At 37.1% G+C, this 25,553-nt stretch overlaps 1 protein-coding gene across 1 annotated transcript in view; it reads right to left on the reverse strand.

Moving 5' to 3' along the window:
• Positions 1 to 25,553, reverse strand: part of LOC150085323 (uncharacterized) — a 736,427-nt gene that overhangs the window by 123,840 nt on the left and 587,034 nt on the right. The window lies entirely within an intron of this gene.

Below are 25,553 nucleotides of genomic sequence, written 5' to 3' on the forward strand. Positions count from 1 at the left end.
ATGAATGCTACCATAAATAATCAGCATATGTTTGCTTAAAAGGTGCACTGATATACAGGGTTATCCATTATTGTGCAATCTGCTGGGCAATAGCATGTACAGAAATAACTATGGAAACCCAAACAAACAGACAATGTAATTCAATGCAATATTAGTATTACGTAAAGTAGGTTTCTACAGAGAAAAATGTGTTTATCTTGGAATATTACCTTGCATCCAAATCATTTTTGCTAAGGCAAAACGACACTTAGTAATATATATTCAAACATGTGTGAACCAAACAGGACAGCTATTCATCATACTGCACAGCACTACCACCACAAAAGCAGTGTGAATACCAATATAAAACCACTGGTCAAACAGTTTTAACAGAAGGTAAACTACTCAAGTGTCAACAAGAGTGCATATCAAGTGTAGAACAAGAGTGCATATCAAGCCATGAAAAAGATAAAAATTCAAGTATATCAAGTTCAGGTTGTGTAAGACCTTAAAACAGTCATATAAAATAATAAGGTAGCAAATTGTAACTGGTTTTATCATTTCATTCATCCAGAATTCTTGACAACCTATTTTTATTAAAAGTATCTTATAATAAAATTTTTTGAACTAGGTTGCATTTTAATTGGATAATCCTGTATACAGTTTGTGAACACATCTAATATGATAAGTTACTTAAGAGTATTTTCAGTGTTGCAAGTAATGCATTTCCAGCACTTTTGAATTTTTCTCCCAGTGTAGTTAACCATGTAAAGGCAGAGGAGAAAAAGACTAGCCAGACTTCAAAAAAAGCATCTGAGATGCATTTTTTTTTTTAATATTTATGCATTATGTTCCATTAATAATTTCTAAACACCAATTCTTTCTGTTTTACATTTTGCCTAAACTGTATGTCACTGTTACTACATACTTTCAACATATAAAATCATTAATTTTGCAAGGCATTCAATGTTAGTTCACAGTATAGTACTTAAATAGCAGAGCACTACATACAGTATTTAGTTTTTAAGGCAATTTGATTGTCTGAATTATATTGCACTATTTATACCTCATATTAAAAAAAATATATTGGACAATCACAACACCCATATACTAGAGACAACATTCAAACCTTTGACCTTTATTTCATTGGTGAGTTCATTACCCACTGGACAAATCCAAAAGTACAGGTTAACATTTTGACTTAACATAGGTGACTACTGCTCTGTGGAGATTATAAGGATCAGAGCTACTGTATTATCTAATAAAAATAATGAATTACTCCTAAATACTTAGGCTATGTGCATAACCTTCAAAAAAACTAGAATTTTCAAAAATCTGGTATGTGCTGGACTCTAAGGATACTGCTTCTACAATATACACAAAAATTATGTTGCAGTATACCCATAACAGCCAAGAAGACAAGAGTTAATGTAAGGCAATAGAGAAAATATTCAAGTACTGAATAGTCCAAATGTACTGAACAATCCTTCTGCAAACTGCTCTGGACTATCCCACACACTGTACCTGCAGCAGTTACACCATTATGATTGGTCTGCAAGAGCTGCTGGCATTGGCCCTCACCCCATTCTATTCACCACACCACAACCCTCACCACACTATCTATTTCACACCACACATTTTGTTGCTTGTCTGCCATTACTGGCACAACTAGAACAGTGGTGGGTCAGGAACAGCCAACCAAACATGTCTTGGAAATGGACTCAATTCCCAACCTTTATACCAAAAATCAAGTCTCACTGAAAGCACATAAATAAATTTTCTGTTTATACTCCGGGACGACCAAACGGTCAGAGGAGTTTACAAGATACACAGAATACAAGCAACAGCACAGTATTCAGCAGTCACGGGCTTGAATCCCGGTCACTCAAGACACGTGTACTTATGCACCCGCGCACCTGACCACTAGGCTGCGGCGGCCTTCATATCTCAACCTCTTTCCATGTGCATCATGTGTAGACCATATGCCTGCTATGCACATACCCACACATTGACTGTTGGCTGCAACCACCTGGTTGAGCTTTTATTCCTGTAGCACAGTCCATGTGCTCTCATTAGAGTACGCGGTCCTATTTCAATGTCTGCCGATTTATATTCAGATATATTTTGTAAATCATAGATAGTAAATATTAATAAATTTATGCAAGTTTAAAATGGCTATGAACCTTATAATCACTGTGTGCTTTTTAGTTCATGGTATACACAGTGACACAAATAAGGTAGGTCTGGCGATTACAATTTAAGAGACTTTATGATCTTACTGAAGGCCATGGCTTTGGCTTATGTTCGGCTTAGAGACCAACACCATTATCTGCTGCTCCATCTAAGTCAATAATATTTTTTTAAATTGTTAAAATAGATTTTTAAATGATATTCATTTAAAAATCTGAGACACCACCTGGACAGCTGGGTCAAAACTTACTGGCTAGTGATTAACCAGTGGTGGTCTCCATAGGCAGATTCAGGATAGGGGCACATATCCCCCCTGTCATTTTACAGAGATATACATCAATGTTTTAAATTCTTTTTAGCTACAAAAAAAAAATTTTTTTCTTTCATTGTTAACATAGGATTTTATCTATTTTTGCATTGTGGCTCAGCTATTTTCAACTGACTACAGTTGGCAACATGATGCTGATGTGATCACCATTTTAGTTCGAGGCATCATGCAGTTTGGTTGTACATAATGTTTACTTCAAAGTAATTCAGAGTTTAGCTGTGTGCCTGTGTCTGCCAGTCACATTATGTTTGAGTGTTGTATTTGTTTTGTTCTGTGCATTATTTTATGCTTTTTTTGTGCAAAAACAAGGCGCAAAATGTGCCCCTCCTGTAATTTTTTTCTGGATCTGCCAGTGGTGGTCTCTATTAGCAAACATATGCCAAACTGTAAATAATATATTTCGTCTAAATGAACAGCCAAACACTGTATGGAAATACAACTTCAATTTTTATAAATACAGATACCAGACCATTTATCCGGCTTTCAGAAAACCGGCCAATTTTGCAACTGGTTAGTTTCGAATCTGGCGAGCTTTTTTTATTTATTTTTTTTTTTTTGACAACATGCAGGTGGGAAAAATGGCAATCAATTGCACGTCAGTTTCAGTATGGCAGCTTCTGTGTACACTTGACCCTTTACATTTATGTGATTATTTGTCCCAATTTGTTATAAATTTTATTTAATACTATGTCTAAAAGGAAACACTTCACGCTCAGTATATCAAAGAAAGTAGAGTTACTTATGAGACTCGGTAAAGGTGCTTCAGTGGGGCATTTGAGTGAGGAGTATGGTGTTGTAACATCTACTATCTATGAGATCAAGAAACAGAAGGAACGGATACTTATATTCTACGGCGGTGACAGTGATGTGCCTAAATTAATGGACAAGCGAAAAACTTTACACCAGTCAAAGAGTGTAAATGTGGACAGAGAGTTGCTTGAATGGATTAGGCTGGGTCAGAGTGAAAAGTTTCCACTTAATTGTTCCATTATAATGGCCCAAGCTAAACTTTTTCATGAGGAATTAAATTTGACAACTCCATGTGAATATTCATCTGGGTGGTTCAATAGATTTAAACAAAGGCACGGCATTCGCAAGCTGAAGGTTTGGGGAGAAAAGGCTTCTGCAGAGGCGGATTTAGATGAATTTGTCAAGTTGGTTTCTGATGACGGACTGTCTGTCAAGTGTACAATGCAGATGAAACTTCTTTATTCTGGCGTTACATACCAAGGAAATTGTATGTAACACCAGATGAGCCAGCACCAGCAGGATATAAGAATTCCAGGAAATGACTTGCGATTCTTGCATATTCCAATGCAGTCAGCACCCAAAAGTGCAAATTACTCACTGTTGGGAAAAGTTAGAATCCTAGGGCATTTAAGGGAATCAGGGTGTTTCCTGTGATTTATAAGGCAAATAAGCGAGCTTGGATTACAACACAGATTTTCACCGATTGGTTTCTAAAAAACTTTGTGCCTGACACCAGGGCTCATTGTAAATTTGTGGGACTACCTGATGACTGAAAAATTATTTTAATGCTTGATATAAGGCCTCCGTAGTGGATTAATATTAATATTGATTAATATTAGTGGATTAATATTGATTAAACAGACCCTGCTTTAGAAGCATGTTAATTTATATGTGTTAAATACAATTTTTGTCTTTACTTTTCATTGTTTATTTTATATTTTAAGTATATATTAAGCCTTGGTCCAGTAAACTGAAAAATCCAGGTTACCTCCGGTCCCAAGCTTGTCGAATAAATGGTCCAGTACCTGTACAACCTTTATCTTTAATCCCTAGAACTGGGCTGTATTTGCCCTGTGCAGTACTTCAAGAAATTAAATCAAAATTCATACATTTTATTTACATTTGATTTCAATCATGGAGGGGTTTTCTGCTCGGTCTACAGTGAGAGACTCAACTGAGCACAGGGTATTCAGTGCTATGTTCAACTTGGAGACACATTCCATTGTCAGGCTTCTGCCTAAGTTGCTAATACCTTTTTTTTTTTTTTTTTTTAATTGTACAGCATTACACCAGAACAGATGAATCTGCTATACATTTAAAAACTGGACACTGGCAGGACTATGCTGCCATCAGCAAGAGAAGAAAGTTCCCCCTCACGATTAAAATCAAATGAAATTAAATTTGTTTAGGTAAAGCATACAAATTTGAATTTTATCTCAACTACTCTGTTGAAATACCCCTGTAATCCTTAATTAAGTTTTGCGTTAATCACCTGAATGTTTGTGCCCATAGGGTTGTCAATCTCTCTAACTTAAAGAGACAGTATGGAAAAGCATTATGAACAACCTAACATTTTTTTTTACAGATACAATTTTAATATCACCTTGATATTACAGTAGACTCTTTAAATTAGACACCCTATGAGATTGGGAGGTGTTGAATTTTAACCCCTTTTCAAGAAGTACAGTATATCTAGTTGCTGAGCAGTTTTCGGGAAGCACATTTCCATGAATATTAAACACTAACAACTAAACTTTATTTACATTTGTAAACATTTAAAATTACTAAAATATAGTGCTAGTGGTTAAAAATGTAAACAGTTCAATTTGTTAAACAAAAAAGGCAAATGATAAGAAACCATCACAGTAAATACTGTCATGTATTGTGATATCAATTTTAAATGCATCCCTAGCACACTAACAGAAAGAGAATATCAATGAACATGCTTCAAAGAAAAAAATACTTTCGCATTATAACATGGTATGTACAACTTTTCCCATTTTACATGGTATTATAAGTACTGTGGATAAATTCAATTAAATTCGTTTTTGCCACCATTATAACTAGTCATGCAGCTAACAAGCTGTGACTAGATGGTCACTGCTGATTACAAGAGCACATCTGTAATTACCCATGGAATCAAAATCTCAGAAATAATGAGAAGTGGTGTACAGGTTATATATTTTGCTTATACTGAATAAACTTCCACCGAAAATATATTTAACTTTCAGTATTAGTGTTTCTAATACTAATATTAAAGGTTAAATATATTTTTGGTTTGTTTTTGTTTATGAGCATTAATAACAAACAAAATAACAAGTAATCTGATTGGTAACAATTTCAATTTTGAGTACTAGACAACGTAAGTGATATTAGCCCAAAAGGTTGTTTACAGCAAAAAAATTCAATTAAAAAAAAAAAAGGAAAAAAGAGTTATAAGTGGCGTTGATATTTTTCGTTTAGGACTTCAGTTTTCCGATTTCATTCTGAAGTATTTTATTGCAGGCGATAAACCAATGCAACAGCTAACAAACTTTTTGTGGCAGCAAATAGTAAGAGTCGTCTTTTGGTGTTTGTAAACGACTCGATGCCGGCTAGCGTCCGGCATCGAGTCGGGTACCCACAGGTTACCTGCAATGCGAGTCGGTTCTCAGATAATTTTTCGGTCTCGTTTTTATAAATACGACACAACAAGAGCAGAATTTAAAAGTTCAACGTAAAGAAAATGGAGGAAGGCAGACGATTTATTTGATGAGGAAGATTCGCGCGATGAAAATGTTGAACCGCCATTCAAAATTATACAACAATGAAGAAGATTTTCAATTGTTGAAGTGGTGAGGGGAAAAAAAAAAAAACGGTTTTTTTAATAAATGTTCAAAGCTGTGGTTCATTTTGTTCTTGTCATTCCTACTAAAAGTAAGAAATTTTTCTGCAGCTGGATTTCTAAACCAAGAAAAATAGGGTTGAACCCAAAAACCGTTGTCGACTGTCCTCTTTATGCATAGCAGACATGTGTAATACTGTTATGAATTTATCTTCTCTATTTAACTGTTTTTTTGTGTGTATTATAATAAAATAAAAAAATATATTAATATTGTCGATGACTGATTTTGCATTATTATTGACGTGTAACTTTATTAATTAATATGTCCTTTTTTTTTTTTTTTTTTGCGGTTTCGAGTAGACCTTAGCAGATTTCATTCCGAAGCCTCACTACAACAAACCTATAATTAAAACACCTTTTCGTTAAATCTAGTTTCTGGTTTTTCAAGAAATTCGAAAGCGTTTCAAGAAATTTGGTTTTGAATTATTTCTACAATGCTTATTCCAACGCTAACTTACTGGAGATATGAACTTTGATGACGTTTTAATGATTTTGCTAACAGAAAAAAACCAAAGGAAGAATTTATTTTAGAAATTTGTGTTTAAAAATTAGTTTGTAGAGAATTACTGTTGGAATAAAATCGTTGAATTCTATTTGAATAATATTTTTTTCGTGTCCCTGTTTTTTCGGAAGCCCTGGGCACAGTGCCTAATGGAAAAGACAGCCCTGCGTATGGTTTCGACCTCATGAGGTGACATGACAGGCAGCTGCAAGCAATGTATGTATTTATCATATTTCCTTAGATTTTACAATAAGATACTATTTTTCCTTCTTTAACAATAAACTGATTCTTAAAACTTTAAACAGGTGAAATGCTTTGTTCAACTTCCCCCCCCCCCTTTCACAATATCTGGAAATAACAGGAGGGGGGACAAAAATAATCATAATAAAATAAAGTAGAAGATGCGACTCAGTCATGTGTATGGGGCACTCCATCGTGCTGGAGTGAGCACGATTAAAAAGAAGCCACAAATAGCACGTATTTAGCTATTAAAATATTTTTCTAATATTTAAAAAAATAATCGAACCCAGAGCCCACAGGGGGCCCCCCACTAGGGTTCCACCTCTAGCTTTGAAAAATAGGAATACCCCACAGAAGAAAGTGGGACTGATGTAGGTTGTTGTGACAGAGTTTTAGGAGCATCAGCAACTAAGCCCATATTGTGCCGCATGTATTGTCTATATATTACGTGTGTTCTTTGGTCGATTTTCTGTTTGCTGTACGAAAAACCATACTACCCTCGCCTGTGACCGACTAACTCAGCCACGCTGTGAAAAAGGCCCATAAAAATTCCTCCGTCACTGACGGGATTCGAACTCAGGTATTTTCCACCTGGTGTGGGGAGGACGCTAAATTAGCATTTCTTTTTAAAGTAACAGTTTTAAAGAATTGAAAAGCTCTAACGTAATGCCGCTTTAGTAAGATCGAATAGTACCAATCGAGCATTCAACTGCACTGCAGACAAACAGCATATTTAGATGCTCATATTCTTGTTAAGGAAACGAAAATTGATGCCAATTTTTCCTTCTACATACTTTGGAAAACCTTCGAAAATCCCGAAATTCCTTGCTTGAATGAGAGAGCTTGAACCGCACTTTACGGCAGGAAAAAATTCCTACCAAAAAATAACTTGTAGGCTGAAGAAACCCATTGTAAATGGAAACACTCCTCTTGAAGAAGAATGAAAGAGCTACTCGCTTTTCATATTGTTTTATTGCTCTACACATATTTTTGACAGTTACAGTCAGTAGCTTCAGGGGAAAGCAGCTTTTCCAAATTAAAATCATATCTGAGGTCAAACATGCTCCAAGACAGACACAACAGCTTTGCAATATTATCAATAGAATGTAATGAAGTAAAGAAAATTAAATTTTGATAAAAATTTTGATGTCGCTGAACAACAAACAAGAAAAATTTCTTTATAATTATAGTTTTGTTGGTTAAAATCCATTACATGAGTGATATTATTTAACAGTGATTTATTTTGGTGTACTTCATTGTTACTGTGCTAGGTATGAGTTGAGTCTTCATCCTCACTAACAGAAGATATACCGTGAATGATATTACCGTCCTGAATAAGGTAAATGTTGGAAGTGATCACAGAATGGTAAGATGTACACTTGATATAGATGTAGGAAAGAAAAGGAAAAAACTGACTAGAGTAAATAATACAAATGTCGTTGAGATAACAGAAGAGGAGAAAAAGCTGTATGTACTGGAACTTAAAGAACAAGTTTGAGCTTCTGTAGACTGCTCAGGACCAAGATATCGACGAGGAATATTACAACTTCCTGAAAGTCATAAAGCCCAAGAAACCTATAGGGAAAAAGAAATCCAAAGAAAAAAAAAATTAGTCAAGAAACACTTGTTATGATGAACCGAAGGCGACAAATGAAGAGCAAGATAAACACTGACAAGGAGAAAATTGAGTATACTGAGTTATACAAAGCCATTAGAAAGAGACTCAGAGAGGACATAAGAAGATTTAACACAAGAAAAGTGGAACAAGCATTAAGGGAAAAGAAAGGACTTAAATCAGCAGCCATGAGCAGTAATACAGAAAGACAAATGATACTGAAACTGAAGAATAGCGATGTTGTACTTATAAATAGCAGAGAAGGCATAAATCAAATAGCAGAAGACTACCATAGAGATTTATACAAGGAGCGAGGGAATGATCCCAGCAGTGGGGAAGATGGATCACAAATTAGCAACACATACGACATACCCGATATTCTTCCTGATGAGGTAAAACATGCGTTGAAGGAAATGAAGAATCAGAAAGCCCCGGGGGAAGATGAAGTTACTGTAGAGTTGTAAAAATTGGAAGGAAGAGACATAACACAAAAACTGGCACGGCTCTTCACAAAATGCATTAGAAAAGGTGTGACGCCTAAGCAGTGGAATAATGCAATCATAGTTTTGCTGCATAAGAAAGGAGATAAATCAGAAATTGGAAATTATAGACCAATTAGCTTGTTATCCCACATCTACAAGTTGTTCACAAGGGTCATTACTAACAGATTAGAAAGAATACTTGATGAGAATCAACCGAAATAGCAAGCTGGCTTTAGGACAGGATTCTCAACTATGGATCACCTTCACGTAATATCACAGCTAATGGAGAAAGCAAATGAATATAAAACACCATTATGCCTGGCATTTGTGGATTACGAAAAGGCATTCGACTCCATACAGCATAAGGCAATGTTTCGGGCACTGGAAAGACAAGGCATAGATACTCCATATATTATGATTTTGAAGGAAATATATGAGAACGCTACCTCCTTTATTAGACTAGACAAAGACAGTAGGAAATTTAAAATCGAGAAAGGAGTTTGACAAGGAGACAATATCTCCGAAGCTGTTTACTGCTGCCCTTGAGGAAGCTTTCAGATTAGACTGGTCGCAGAAAGGAGTCAATGTGAACGGAGAGTACCTAAACCATTTACGATTTGCAGATAACATTGTGGTCATAAGCCACGATCCCAAAGAATTAGAGGAAAATCTTAAAAAATTAGTTATGTATAGTTAGTAAGGATTTTGGACTAAAGATGAATATGGCTAAAACAAAAGTAACGATGAACAAGTATGCCACAGAAAGGGACATTATGATTGAAGGAGCAGTAATTGAAAAGGCGGAGTCATATGCTTATCTGGGGCAAGTTATTAGCTGTAATAATGATAAATGGCTGGAAGTCAAGAAAATAATAAATTTTGGATGGATAGCATTCAGGAAATGTAGTCACATACTGAGGAGCAATATCCCAATTTGTCTGAAACGTAAAATAATGAACCAATTTTTCTCTCCACCATGACTTATGGAAGTGAACTTGGGCACTCTCCAAAAGAATGGAAGAGAAACTGAGAACTACACAGCGAAGAATGGAACGAATTATTTTAGGAATCAGACTGTTAGATAAGAAGAGAAACACATGGATTAGGCAGCAAACTCAAGTAAAGGACATTCGTATCAAAACTAAAGAACTAAAATAGTCTTGGGGCGGGACACATAGTTCGAAGATATGATGACAGATGGTCTAAGAAAATAACAGAATGTTCCCCAAGAGGAGCCAGAAGAAAACCTGGAAGCCAACAACGGAGATGGACAGATGAAATTCATGAGTTCGAGGGTATTAAATGGATGGCCATTGCACAAAACAGAAGGAACTGGAAAGTTGCTAGAGAAGCTGATGATGATGAGTTGAGACTAAGGTTTTGAAATGCCATGTCACATTAACTGTAATATAACTTTCTGGTGTGTTTGGTTTGATCAAAACAAAGAAATATAAACTTCTTTTACTTTCCATCTTTGACACAGCATTCCATTTTGAAGATTTTATGTCAAAACATAAGATGTATTTAGGGCTAAAGCCTCAAGCTGCGAGCAAATTTAGACTATGTATATATTAAGTGCAATAGCATCATTAATACACAGCCATTTCTGAATAAACAGAATATTTGGAAGGGCAAAATAGCCCTAAAACGGTGCCGTCTGGGTGGTAATACCTATCTGAGAATAAGTAACATTAGTCTTCTCCTTAGGTGAAGCGTTACTTATTCGTAGTAGTGCAATATCATAGCAACTCGTTGTGAAGGTATTCACAATATGAGATATAACTTAAAACGATGCCGACTTAAAAATATTCTGTTTATTCAGAAATGGCTGTGCATTAATGGATTAGGCAGCTATTGCACTTAACATATACATAGTCAAAACATAACTAATAAACAAAGATATTAACCCCAGGGGCTCACATCTGGTGAGTATGGCTTGGCGCACTCAGGGTCCTGAGCTGGATATCATCATTCTTCTCTTCCTTGGTGATTCCCCCACTCCCTCTCTCTCCCTCAGGGTAACTCAGAAAGAAATTTTTTTTGGCTGATGCAGCATAAGCTCCAGGTTTCCTTGCACCATATGGCTGATGATAATAATAATAATATTATTTTATTTTTAATTTGACATAACAGCATATATTCCTCATACCTAATTATCTTAAGTCCAGGGGCCCACCAAAGTGGTTCAAATTAGGCCCCGCATTTGCTAAGGCTGGCTCTGAACAAACGAGCGCGCGCTCGCGCGCACACACACACACACACACACACACACACAGATTATTTTTTACATAATTCCACTACTTACTATATTTTTCTTGCTTGAATGCTAGAAAAATCCAATCGCGAGCTCGTTTCTCATAAAGTGCTCGGTGGGTTGTTTTCTTTTAATTTTTTTGAAAATTTAGCTGTCACTATAAAAAATGTATCATTCACAGCTAAGCTTATAAAATACAGGCTGGAATCAAATGAGAAATTAAGATTATGCGCATATTGTCTTGCGGTGGAGGGACAGACATTCAACATGTCCGGCCGCATATAACAAGAGGGACTCTCAGTGGACGGAGTTCCATGAAATTTTATATTTGGGCGTTTTAAAAATATTTGTTGAGCCATTCCAAATTTAATTAAAATCGGACAAGTATAAATACCGTAATTATTATTTATTTTTTCCAAGACTGTATATATTACATAGTCTTAAATGCAGTACTATTAGCTTTAGCCAAGTCCGTGCACGCTTCGCGTTTATTGTTATGAAAGACTCGTGCACGTCGTGTCGCTTGTAAAGAGACACACAGACAGAGAGAGAAAAAAAAAAAAAAAAAAGGCTTAAACAAAAGAGTATACGAGAGAAGAGAAATAAATATTATACAGCTGAAATTATACTGAACGGTTGTTTAGGGAATGTAAAACTATAATGCTTTAGGTGTTCTAAACTTAGTAATTCATTGATAAGGTGAAAACTATACATGAATTTACTTTTCAGTTCTAGTAATCACAGAAAATGAACAAAAATTCAATTAATTTAGAAAAAAATAATAGAACGCGCCTGAAATGTACAGCACTGTCTATATGAACTAACTTGTGTGTGTGTGTGTGTGTGTGTGTGTTTAAACGGTATAAAAATCTTTATCACAGCACAAGGACTGACACACACAATATAAAGTCATACAAAGTAGTAGTAATGGCAAATGATGCAAGAAAGCAAGCTTATATAGCATCAGCCAAAAAAACCCTTACAGTCTTCACCCATCAATCCCCCCCCCCAAGGATTTATCTAGTTCTTCCTTGAATTTATTTAACCCATCCAATTCCACAACAACAGATGGAGGCCTGTTCCAACAATCTTTTGTTGGAATTTGTCTTCAAGACAAATTTCTGCAGCCATCCTTCAACTTGAATTTATGCCCACTTATGTGTAGTCTCAGCAAGTGGAAGAATGCCATTAACATTCAGCTTACTCAATCCATTCAAGGTTTTAAACACTTCAGGCAGTTCTCCCCTCAGGTGCCTAGTCTCGAGACTGCAATTTGCAAAACTGAAGCCTTGCTGGGTAAGAGCATCCTTTTGTTCCCTTCATCACAGTCTGGTTGCGCTTTTCTGCACCCATTCCAGCAATCTACATACTTCCTACAGTTAGGCCTCCAGACCTGTATACAGTACTCAAGATGCGGCCAAATCATGGCCTTATACAAAGGGAAAATCACCTTCTCATCCCTGCTAACAAAGTTTCTGTATATCATTGACAAAACCACATGAGTGTCGGCAGCATGTTTTCACTGCTCAGAGAAGTTTCTTTCTGCCTTTTTAGGCACGTTAGCATATATGCATAATGCACCTATTGTCTTCGCCATGTCCGTCCATCCGCATGCAACAATTCGACTCCAGTGAACGGATTTTCATATTTGGGCCTTTTAAAAAGATCTGTTCGAAATTTCATTAAAATCCGACAATCATTATTTCTTTGTTCGTCCGTCCGCACGTAATAACTCGACTCCCAGTGAATGGATTTGTATGAAATTTTATATTTCACTCTTGAGAACGATTTGTCGCTCCTTCCCAAATTACATTAAATTCCGACCAATACAAATCCGTCAATTATTATTTTGTTTTCATACATATCACATAGGCTATTCATATACCGCATGTTGTAGCTGAAGCACTGGATATTGTCTGTTGCTGTGTGCTAGTTGGAAGGATGGATGAGCAACATGGCAGATGCACAGAAAAGAAATTTTCTCGGTTCGCGCATAAAATCGTTGCTTTTCGCTTCCTCTCCCCAATTTGACAATAATTCTGTAATAATTCACTCTTTATCGTACTGCGTACATTAACTTGTTTATCAAACTAACGCCAGGGGCATCACAACTGGTATGGGCTTGGCACACCCAGGGTCCTAAGCTGGATATCATCATTCTTCTCTTTCTTGGTGATTCCCTTCTACTTCTGACTCTTGTTCGTTCGTTCGTTCTCTCTCAAGGCAATTCAGAAATTTTTTTTTGGCTGGTGCAGCAAAAGCTTCAGGCTTCCTTGCACCATATGGCTAATAATAATAATAAATAATAATAATATTTAACTACTGTTAGAAACCACTAATTTACAAGCTATATGGTTGGACTCCTGCAATATCCACCTGCCAACACTGAATCTTTCCACATATTTTCTATACCGACTTCCGAAAGGAAAGAGAAACACCAGTTTCGTCTTTATTGCAATTTATTACAATATTCATATCACACAACGAAAAGTGGTATTTTTTAAAGCCATATGATTGTACAGTATTACTTTTCCGAAGTGGTATACTGTATTCCATAGACAATTTTCCCAGATGACTAGCTTACAAGATTATTATAGCACTTGCTGCACTAAGGTCTATTGAAATAAGCTCAGTGGTTAGAGCACTGGTCTCGTAAACCAGGGGTCATGAGTTCAAATCTCATCGGCGGGAGTAGTTCAGTCTCTCACTATCTTATCATTTATTACCAGGAGCTAAGCGATTTCTTCACTACAATAAACGACCATGTGGGTAGCACAGTTGGTATAACCACCGTCCTCCCTACACCGGGTAGTAAAGATCTGAGTTCGAATCCTATCAATGACGCGAGGAATCTTTTGGAAAACAAGATGCAGGGTACTTCAGAGACTTCTGGGAGTCACTGCGGTAAAAGTAAACACATGGGTTGTGTTCGGGTAGCATTGCCCTACCCGAACACAACCTAGCATTGGTGTACACCAATGCTAGGAGTTTGGTAAATAAATTTGAGGTATTGCTCAAAACATCAAAGGCAGATACTGTTGGGATATCAGAGACGTGGTGACACACATAGATATAAGGAATGCAGAACTGGAATTTGGGAAGTACGATGTGTACAGAAAGGATAGGAAGGGAGGAGGGGTTGTGCTATTAGTTAAGAAACACATAATATCCAAGGAAGTGAAGCCAGTCGACATCGCTGGACAGTGCAGTGTCGGGTCAGTTTGGTGTGACATAAGCATTGGGAGATCAAAACTGAGAGTAGGAGTGTGCTATAGGCCTAATGACTCTGATGAGATAATAAAAAACTGTACAGGGAAATAGAATGGGCCAGTAAATCAGAGTCTTATAATGGGGGATTTTAATTTCCCAAATATTGACTGGAATTTGTGGGTTAGTCACTCACACACTAGCAAAGCTTTTGTGGATTTATTGGATAATTGTTTTTTACATCAGTTTGTTCGGGAGGCAACTAGAGGGAGTAATACTCTTGATCTGATTATCAGTAGTAAATTCTTCATGCATTAAGAATATGCAGATAAAGGAACCACTAGGTGGCAGTGATCACAGTGTGCTGAAGTGGGATTTACTCGGAGGTAAAGGGAAGGGTTATTGCTTTCGTAAAAGCGACTACGATGGTCTGAGACAGTATTTAAATTCTATACAGTGAGACCAACTGATGATGTTACCAACAGCAAATTCAAAATGGGAAGCATTCAAAGAACTTATCTTGGAAGCTACTAGGCTTTACATACCAACTAAGAAATATTGTTCACGGTTTAGGCCTAAATGATGTCAGATGAACTAATAAGACAAGTGAAGTCAAGAGAAGAAAAATGCATGGGATACATATAAATTAATGGGTGACATGGAAGCTTATGATAGATATAAGCTGGTCTGTAACCAAGTCAGAAAAGAGATTAGGCAGGCAAAGGCAGATTATGAGAAATCCTTGGCAAAGAACGCAAATAAAAACAGGAAAGAATTCTTTACCTATGTAAACTCTAGAAGTAAAGGGATGAATCAGATTGGCCCACTGGATATTGATGGTTCAACTGTTGATGATCCTGCTCAGGTGGCTAATAAACTAAACGAGTATTATGCATCTACATTCACACATGAGGAATTATTCAGGAAGGTGAAGGAAACTCTGGCAGTGAGCTAGATGATTTTGTAATAACTGAGAGGCAATTGGAAGAGAAATTGTTGAGGATAAACATAAAAAAGGCACCCGGGGTGGATGGGATCTATCCAGTTATATTAAAGGAGGCAGCAAAGGAAGTAAGCAAACCCTTAGCCATAATTATGAGAGCTTCTTTGGACTCAGGGTAGGCACCCATGGACTGGAGGATGTGCAAATGTGACCCCAATTCACAAAGGAGGATCAAAGGCTGACACGAGCAATTAGACATGTGAGTTTAACTTCTGTTCCAGGAAAATTAATCGAGGCACTGGTTAAAGAAGCACTGCAGGATCATCTAGACAAAACTTCAGTTATAGCTTGGACACAGCATAGTTTTGTTGAGGGAAAGTCTTGCCTGACCAATTTGATATTATATATTTGAACCTGAGAAAGGCTTTTGATACTGTTGCACATGGAAGACTGCTGCACAAATTGGAGCAGTGTGGCATTGGAGCCAAATTGCTGCTATGGATAAAGGGATGGTTCAGGGGGGAAAAGACAGAGAGTGGTAATCAATGGACACTACTCATCTAATGACTAACTACGACTAATGTTATTAGTGGAGTCCCTCAGGGTTCAGTGTTGGGTCCATTGTTGTTTTCTGTATTTATAAATGATATTGATGATGGTATATCAAGCTTAATGTTCAAGTTTGCAGACGATACAAAGGTTGGCAGGGTTGTTAAGGACACTACTGACAGTATGCTGCTGCAACAGGATCTGGAAAGGCTGAGCAGATGACAAATGAAGTTTAACATTGACAAATGTAAAGTACTACATATGGGAAACAGTAACTCCAAAGTAACGTACCAACTCTGTGGTACTACACTGACAGTGGTTGAGAATGAAAAGGACCTGGGGGTAATTGTGCAGGCAGATATGAAGTTTTCTGAGCAGTGCAGACGGGCTGCAAGAGTAGCTCGTGGTGTGTTGTCAATGATATACAGGAATTTTTCTAGCAGGGATAAGGAGGTGATTATTCCCTTGTATAAGGCAATGGTCAGGCCGCACCTTGAGCACTGTATACGGGTCTGGAGGCCTCATTTCAAGAAGGATGTAAAGCTGCTAGAACGTTACAGAGAAGGGCAACAAGATTGGTGAATGGAACAAAGGGGTGCTCTTACGAAGAAAGGCTTTAGTTTAGCAAATTACAGTGTCTGGAGGCTAGGCACCGGCGAGGCGATCTGATAGGTGTATAAAGCCTTGAATGGTTTCAGCATGCTCAATCTGATGGGATTCTTCCTCTTGCTCAGAATAATCACCTGAGAGGGCATAAATTCAAATTGAGGAAAGACAGATGTAGGATAGATGTGCGGAAATTTGCCTTTAGCCAGCGGGTAGTTGGTTGGTGGAAGAGACTTCCATCCCTTGTTGTGGAAGTTGATAGCCTAAATAAATTTAAGGCTCAGCTGGATAGGTATTTCAAACAAACGGAGGGGTGAAATGGGAGTGGTTTTTTTTTTTTTTTTTTTTTTTGGCTGATGCTGCATAAGCTTGCTTTCTTGCATCATATGCCTCTACTAATGCCAATGACCATCCTGTTCTATTTTATTTTTACAATGTCTAATTATGCATCAAAAACTGAGTGACACTGCTTGTAATGATACTGCACACACACACACACACGTTAACATTATTCTAAATATTTAATCCTTAAAAGATCGAGAACTGAACTTAACCTAGCGACGTCCCATTCTGAAATCTCTCAATCTTCAAGAACTATCGACACAAAATGCCAAACGAGTGCCGTCTTGGTAGGAACAAAGAACAACTGAGAGGGCGCTATTAAAAGACGAATCTATGACCTCTGAGGTGCCTACAGTAATCCATCTCCCGTCGAAGTGACGGCCGCATAAAGAAAGTAGTGGGGGGGGAGATAGATGGGGTGGGTGAAGAAAGAGGGAAAAAAACGAAATCCATTCGACGAATCAATGGCTCATCCAGTATGCACAAGACATCCATCATTCACGTCCGAGATCCGTTTCCAAGGAAACGGATGACTCACCGATATTGCTTTCTAATAGAACAATTTCGAATGTACAAATGATACAGATAATTTTACCGATTTAAAATGACTTAAAAAAGTTTCATAAATTTAAAATCATTTTATATTCCAATAAAAACTGCAAAATGTTTTCGCTTTAGATCAATGGATTATAAAATTATTGGCACTTTGATTTTGACTATCAACTTATGAAATCACCTATAAACAGCTTTCGAAATATTTTAAAGCTTATATTTATTGATTTATTAATCTCAATCTAACCAGAAGTGTACTGAAATCTTCTTCACGACAGGATTTTATAAATTAATCCTTTTCTGTCTGCTCCTTATTGTATATTCGGAATATGATAAAATTACTTTACTGAAAAATTATCGGAATTAAACTAGAGAATACAAATTGGGATCGTGCGGTTACTGATTACGATAAAAGATAAATAAATTTAGATTGTTCCTTAGTGGCATGGAGCGCAGGTAAATGGAACTGATATTGTGAGGATATAGAGCATTTCATGCTGCAAAGAGTTAAATCTGTCTTTATTTCTTTCTGTGAATACCGATACTATTCAGAATTTCGTGTACTTTCTGTACCCACTCATCAGTAACCAGCAGGACAAGGTAATCAGGGATTGCATTAATTAAATAATCAGGGGAGAAACTACCAAACAGCTGGTTAGCCATCCGGGAGGCGGAGTGGGATTAAGAGTTAAAAGGATACAAACAATTGGTTTGGCATTAGTGGGATTAAGAGTTAAAACGATACAAACAATTGGTTTGGCATTAAGTGGGATTAAGAGTTAAAACGATACAAACAATTGGTTTGGCATTAAGTGGGATTAAGAGTTAAAACGATACAAACAATTGGTTTGGCATTAAGTGGGATTAAGAGTTAAAACGATACAAACAATTGGTTTGGCATGACTTCTAAAGAAATCATGCCAAACTAAAGAGCATTTGTGGGGAAGGCTCCCGGAGGCTAAGTGACACTGCTTGTAATGCAATGTCACTTAGCCTCCTAGTGTCGCTACTAAATATAACACTAATTTTGATTAACTTTATTTGAAGTTATAGCAGTATGGATAAAAACAAAAGGCAAAAAACAACAACAGCACTTTATATACAATAAATTCCGTTACATGAAAAAGTTCAAAAAAGTTTTGGCACTTGAGAACATACGTGCGATTCAGAACGGATTTGGCGCTATGGCTTCAGCTTTAAAAAATAGCTATGGAGTCTTTAATGCTAAAAATAATAAAATAAAGAAAAATAAGCAGAAACGTACCTGATATGAATAAGCAGTTTAATAGGTACATATCTTACTTATTAAAACGTTAATTATTACATCTATTAAAATATTTTTATTTTTTGTTATTCAAAACCTCATAACCATTTTTTTAAAATTCAAACAAGTATAGCTCCATAACGGTTCATAATCGGACACGTTTATGACGGTTTTTTTTTATTTGTTTTAGTACGTAGAACTACCCGTATAATTTTGTCGGTGTAATTTAGAGACACTCCTGTAATAATTATTACAATCCGTAATCATCTTTCTTCTGCTGTATTTTCAGTAACTGATGCAGTGATACACAAAATACCACGAAACGTCCGAACAATATCTTTAATAATTCCCCGCAAAATATAGACAAAAATGAAGATTTTGACATTACGCAGGGTGAAATGCTCCATTTTCTCTTTAAGATTAGCATACGATTTTAATAAAAAAAACATTACTGTAATTTGACAGCAGAAATATAAACCGTCAGACCACACCTTGATTACTGCATATAGGTTTGAAGACTTCACGAAAGGTACCGACTTGACTGAACAAGCCGTGAGGATGAAAGGAGATATACAGGAAGAGATCCCAGTTCTGCAGTCTGTAAACTTTGAAAGTCAGTCATCTACGTGAGAGTCCATTGATGTGTTTAAGGCAGAGGTTCCCAAAGTGTGGGGCCCCGCCCCCTGGGACACATTTGGCTTTTGGGGCGGGCGTTTGTTGTTTCATTAAGCATTTTCTTTAACAAAATATGGACAAACCATCCCACTAGACATGCGTTTATCTGATGATATGGATCAAAGTGATGCTGGCACACATCTCAAGAATTCTTGTTTGTTGCCGCAACAACCGATGTTGGCAAGATATTTTGAGGGTGGCAACGTTTCAAATGAGCAGGAAGATAAAGTAGGGAAACAAGTCTAAATAACTTAAAATGGGTGTATCAGGGTAGCAAACTATAGAAGAATACTGTAAACTTGTCTACAATAATGTCAATAAAATGGATGAATTCGAACTCCTGGTTAGGACAACTAATGCTGATATAAAAGGGCTAACAAACGCGGTGTCACCCTGAATTTGGGGATGATAAGTTCCACTATGGTATGTATAATGTATTTAGGAAAGACAGAAGGGATGATAGGGATATGCTTCTTATCAAAAAGAGCCTGAGCGCAAAAAGAGCTTTGCTGAATCAGACGTTACGACTGCCAGAATAAAATCAGTGTGGTGTGATTTAGTTGGAAGCAAAAGTATAATGAGAGTGGGAGTAAACTACTGAGCAGAGCATGACGAGAGTCTCTATGCAGATGAAATGAGCAAGCAAGTGTCAATGTCTTATTATGGGTGACTTCAATTTTCATGTAACTGATTGGAATAAGTGGGAGGGTAACTCACCATGGGGAACAAAATTAAAAAAACAAACAAACTAGATTATTATTTGTACCATCATGTTAAAGAAAATACTAGGGATAAGAATATTCTAGACCTCATCATTATTCAAAAATCAGATGACATCATAGGGCCTTCAGTAGAGAAACCATTGGCAGGTAGTGATCACGCTGTAATTTGTTGGAAGATAAAGAAAGATGTTACTGTTGTTAAAGATAAGTACACAGGTTTTAATTTTAGAAAAGGGAACTATGATATAAGGCGCTACGTGGCATCTATTAACTGGACGGATTGCAGAAGGAGGGCGAACGCATTAGAATTCTAATGCCTTTAAAGCAATAATCACCGAAGACATGAACGCATGTCTTCTGTTAATATACCATTAAGAAATTATATTACGAGGAGGATGCCAAGATGGATGGATACAGAGCTTGCCAGTCTAATAGAGCAGAAAAAGATAGCATGGGAAAGTTCCTGAGCAATGAAAAGTACTGAAGCCTACAAGTTGATTTTGTAATAGTACCACAGATAAGAGGCCTCCGTAGCCGAGTGGTCAGGAGCGGTAGTGCAGTAGCACACGCTCTTTGAGTAGACCGGGGTTCAAGCCCCTGACTGCTGAATACGGTCGATCTGCCAACCCGCACTGGACCAGCGTGGCAGATTATGGTCCATTTTCCCTCAGCATGAATTGTTGAGGAGGCTTCCATCCTGCAGTGGGTTGATAATGGCTGCACTTTTTTTTTTTTTACCACAGATAAGGTTTAGAAGGCCAGGCTGAGTATGAGAAGGCACTGGGTAAGAGGGCAAAGAATGGGGACAAGGAGTTTTTCGTGTATGTAAATACAAAGAAGAAAACGAATCAGATCGGACACTTGTGGGAGAGTCCTAGACAACCCCTGATGTTTTGCTGATGAATTGAATAGGACCATAAATTGAAAATGACTATAAATTGAAATTACGGGTGAACTGGTTTAGACTAGATTGTAGGTAGTTCTCTTTTGGCCAGCGAGTTGGTGAGTACTGAAACAAGCTGCTTCCACAGGCACGTGAGGCTAACAGTTTAAAGAAATTCAAAGGTCGACAGGACAGTTACCTACGTGAAGAGAGAAGCGTATATTTAAGTGATTAAAAGATGGATGAAGTAAACCAAATGCTGATGCCATCCTTACACTTTCAAGGACGACACACACACACAGGGTCATAAATTCAAATCTGAAAAGGATGGTTGCAGGATAGATGTGTCTTCACATCTGAAAATTTTCCTCCAGTCAGTGAATAATTGCTGGAATAAACTTCCACCTAGTATTGTGTGAGTGGGTAGTTTGAATAAATTCAAAGGAGGATTGAACAAATTTTTAATTTTATTTATTTATCGATTGTTATTTTATTATTTTTTTTATTTCATGGCTGATGGTGCATATGCTTTGCTTCCTTGCACCATTTTGCCATTATTAATAACACCAGAACTGGGGAGAATTCAGGGTGCTTTTTGACTTCCATCTAACCTTCGTGTGGTCAGACAGAAGGAAATAAATATCTGTTATATTCCCTGATAAAACCTAAGGGTAATTAATTATTTTATTTTCTCTAGGCATATAGGGTTGTCCAGAAGTGTGAAAATTTTTTTAAAATTAATTTATGCTTGTTATTAAACAGCTTTTTTTTTTTTTTAAAGTAAGGTATAGAATTAGCTAAAGTTGGAAAAAAAAAAAAAAAAACTACCACTCAAAACAAAAGTATATTATTAATAAAATACTATTCCGCTTACTTTTTTTTTTTTTACTTAAGTGTTTTACTGTTAAAAAAACAATTCAAGATTAAGGCGGAAGTTGGTATCGTGGCAATTATACTGCTCTCGAACTCATACAATGTCCGGTTAATGCGCTCCGTCTAAGGCTACTGCTCTGTCGACAGGTTGGTAATAATAGAGTGCTTTACAGAATCAAAATACATAGCAGTCAGACAACTGTCATCAATATCTGTCAGATCACGAGTGGAACGGGAGAAACAACGTGACTACAGTTAACTACTACGTATCATTTGAAATTTCGCATGCGGTTGCTAATGGTCGGTAGGTGAAGCAAAGACGAAATTTGGGAGGGAATAATAAAAAAAAAAATAATAAAAATAAAATGCATGAATTAAAAAAAAAAAAAAATTAAAGGTTCGTATCTATAGTATATTTTCCAGAACAAAATTAGTTGGGTTTTATCATCTGCCTAATATGTTGTGTGTTAGCCTGTGGAATCCCACTGCTGGGCAAAGGCCTCCCCCGACTTTCTCCATTCATCTCTGTTCAATGCCAGTCTTGTCCAAGTGGGGCCCATAAGGGATGTAAACTCATCTCTTTTTTCCTTCTCTTGGTAACCAAACAGTTGCGAGCTTGTCCCACGAGTCCTCTAGGCGCCTCCGTAGCCAGGTGGATTTAGTTGAGTTTTATCATCTGTCTAATATGTTGTGTGTTAGCCTGTGGAATCCCACTGCTGGGCAAAGGCCTCCCCGACTTTCTCCATTTATCTCTGTTCAATGCCAATCTTGTCCAAGTGGGGCCCATAAGGGATGTAAACTCATCTCTTTTTTCCTTCTCTTGGTAACCAAACAGTTGCGAGCTTATCCCACGAGTCCTCTAGGCGCCTCCGTAGCACACGCTTCTTAATTAGACCGGGGTTCGAGCCCGCCACCACCAAATACGGAGGATGCGGAAAAGTCAGGGAATGACCACCGCATATCCCGGAGCAATATGGCCTTAGTTGCTAATGCTCGTAAAAACCAAATAACAACAACAACAACACGAGTCCTCTTGTTTTCTGGCGAGATGTCCTGGCCACTTCCATTTTAAGGACTTTGATGTCTTTGGCATCATTGATTTTAGTTTTTTTTTTTTTTTTTTTTGTCTGATGCAGTAGCGTAGCTACCCTTTTTCGGGCCCGGAGGCACAGAACATGTTCGGGCCCCTACTTAATTAATGAAAATTGCAAAAACAGGAGACAGCCAGAGACGCCGGGCTCCTAAAGGGCTCGGGCCCGGAGGCAATTGCCTCGCTTGCCTACATGGCAGCTACGCCACTGGTCTGATGGAAATATATTTTATTCTAATATTAATGAAATTTTGCTAGGCTCGTCAGTGTAAATCACGGTGTGCTATTTCAAGATTGTTCCGGGATTGTAACCCCCTTCTTATTTTTCCAAGTAGAGCCAAACAACCACTTAAATGCAAACAGAACCAGCTGGATTGAGTGCAGTGTTTGGGGCTGAAATCTGTTTCAGCTGCAAACGCAATTCCTCATATGTACCAGAGTATGTATAGAAGTATCTATATACTAAGAATAAAAGTAAAATTAGATTCTACACGGACAATATTATTTTTCGTTCGACTTTTATCAAAGCAACTTAGAATGCTAAATTTCCATTTCAGGATAAATAAAAACAATATTTCCTAAAAGTGGACTTTAGAGATTGCAGTACAGCATATTTCGACAAGTGCCGTCTGTTACTGAAACTGATTTGTAATTGAGGAGTTTTGATTTCGTGAATTTACCAAATTTACAGATAGTCAAATAATGCTGCAATACAAATTTCAAATAAAATTCTTCCTTCTTTCCTTGTTAACTTACATAAACCAAAAGGGAGGGGAGGGGGGGGAGAAGAAAAAAAAAAGGAAAGAGTAGTGTTATCGAAGGCGTTACCTTGGAATCGATATAGAAAACTTGCAAATATTCTGTATATTTACACCATTCGTGGGAATTCTCATAAATTTAATAAACGAGTGTTGAGATTTCGCTTTGAAGGGGGAAAAGGAAAGCAAAGAAAAGAAAAATTGCAACAATAAACGTAGCGTGATAGGCCGTGCAAGAAGCAAATCTCAGTCGGCAAACATGGCTATATAAGGAGGAGACAAAGGAAGAATAAAACACATCTCTTGTAGGCCACCATCTTGGCCATCTATTCCCGGTCATCAATCATCATCAGCCGACAGCACAGGCACCTTTCTCACACGCAATCGATTTTTAGTCATACACTGTAGGACTCGGTGTGTACAGGCCTCTGAGATACTAACGTAATTCTCTTGATAAAGAAATGTTTCTTTCCCCCCACTTACCCCATTCTTTAAGGATTGTGCGACCCCTCCATTTTTTAATGTACGGTTTTAAGTACTAACTACAGAAGCTAATGCCACTTATTTATAGGTGGAGATGGGGGAGGGGGGATAGCGGTTTGAATTCCACAACAGCTGTATCTGATAGCTATACATCATTCTTATCTCTATTCAACTGAATTCAAAACATAGGCGCAAAGTGGCTGTTAAGAGACAATTATCTTTTGCAACTAAGGAAGGGACTATTAATGTGACCGCAGTTCGAATGCTGTATCAGGTGGGGAATAAGGTAGCCAGATATATGGAAAACCAGCATGTAGTGACGATTTTAACTTCTGACTTTTAGAAATTGGGAAAAGTGAAGAAATAAACACGGTTTTCAACATTTAGAAGGAAAAAATCAGCATCGATATTTTTTTTTTTTGTCCGTTTATGATAGAATCTTAACTTTATGGAGCTCCTTCAATAGATTATGGGGAGACGTAGGAGTTGGGTTTTTTAAATTAAGCACCGAGGCAGCTGAAGTCAATGTAGCGTATCTATAAATTGCATGGTTATTTCATGGTCGGCTTGCTTGTTTGCAGGATGAAAACACAATCCCGGGAAAAAAATCTATTAAACCATCTTCAAAGGCAGACCAACTCAACTCAACTAGGATTTGTAAAGACACACAGACACACAACTCGTAAAAGTTCCTCCGGGTCTGGGTGGGAGTCGAACCTAGGCCCTTTCTCCACATGGTATGAAAGAGATGTATTAAATATTAAAATCTCAATACACAAACTGATCCAAAATATCTGGTTCTATAAAAAAAAAAAATAATAATAACAACACACACAATTCAAAAACACTCCAAGAGAAAGTGTCATTAAATTTATATGCAGTAAAATTAGATCGCTACAAGCGGACTATAATGTTTCACATAACTATTTCAAGATATACTTAAATATTTATTATTCATTTGCAAATATACCACCTAATGATGCTGTTCGTTTAGTATTTACTCATCTCCTTCTGGATTTTAATCACATTTGAAAGATAACACTTATATCACATTTCTATTGTGATTAATATAACAAGGAAATACAGCAGAACTTCAAAAATCCGAGACTTTTGAATATTTTTTCGAGGGCAACCGACCGTATAAGGACAAAGAGAAAATAAACTAGCCTAATACATGCACTATAGGATATTATATTGTGGTTACAAAGGAACTGGACGCAAAAAAAATAATTTTGATATCATATATTAGGATTTCTGGAAAGCTTTTGACACTGTTGCGCATGGAAGACTATTGTACAAATTGGAGCAGAATGGTATTAAGGGTAAGTTGCTACAATGGATAAAAGGATGGTTGAGTGGGAGAAGACAGAGGGTGGTAATCA

Source organism: Mastigoproctus giganteus, chromosome 5, assembly GCF_048544385.1.
Source record: "Mastigoproctus giganteus isolate SK-2022 chromosome 5, ASM4854438v1, whole genome shotgun sequence".
Lineage (NCBI taxonomy): Eukaryota > Metazoa > Arthropoda > Arachnida > Uropygi > Thelyphonidae > Mastigoproctus > Mastigoproctus giganteus.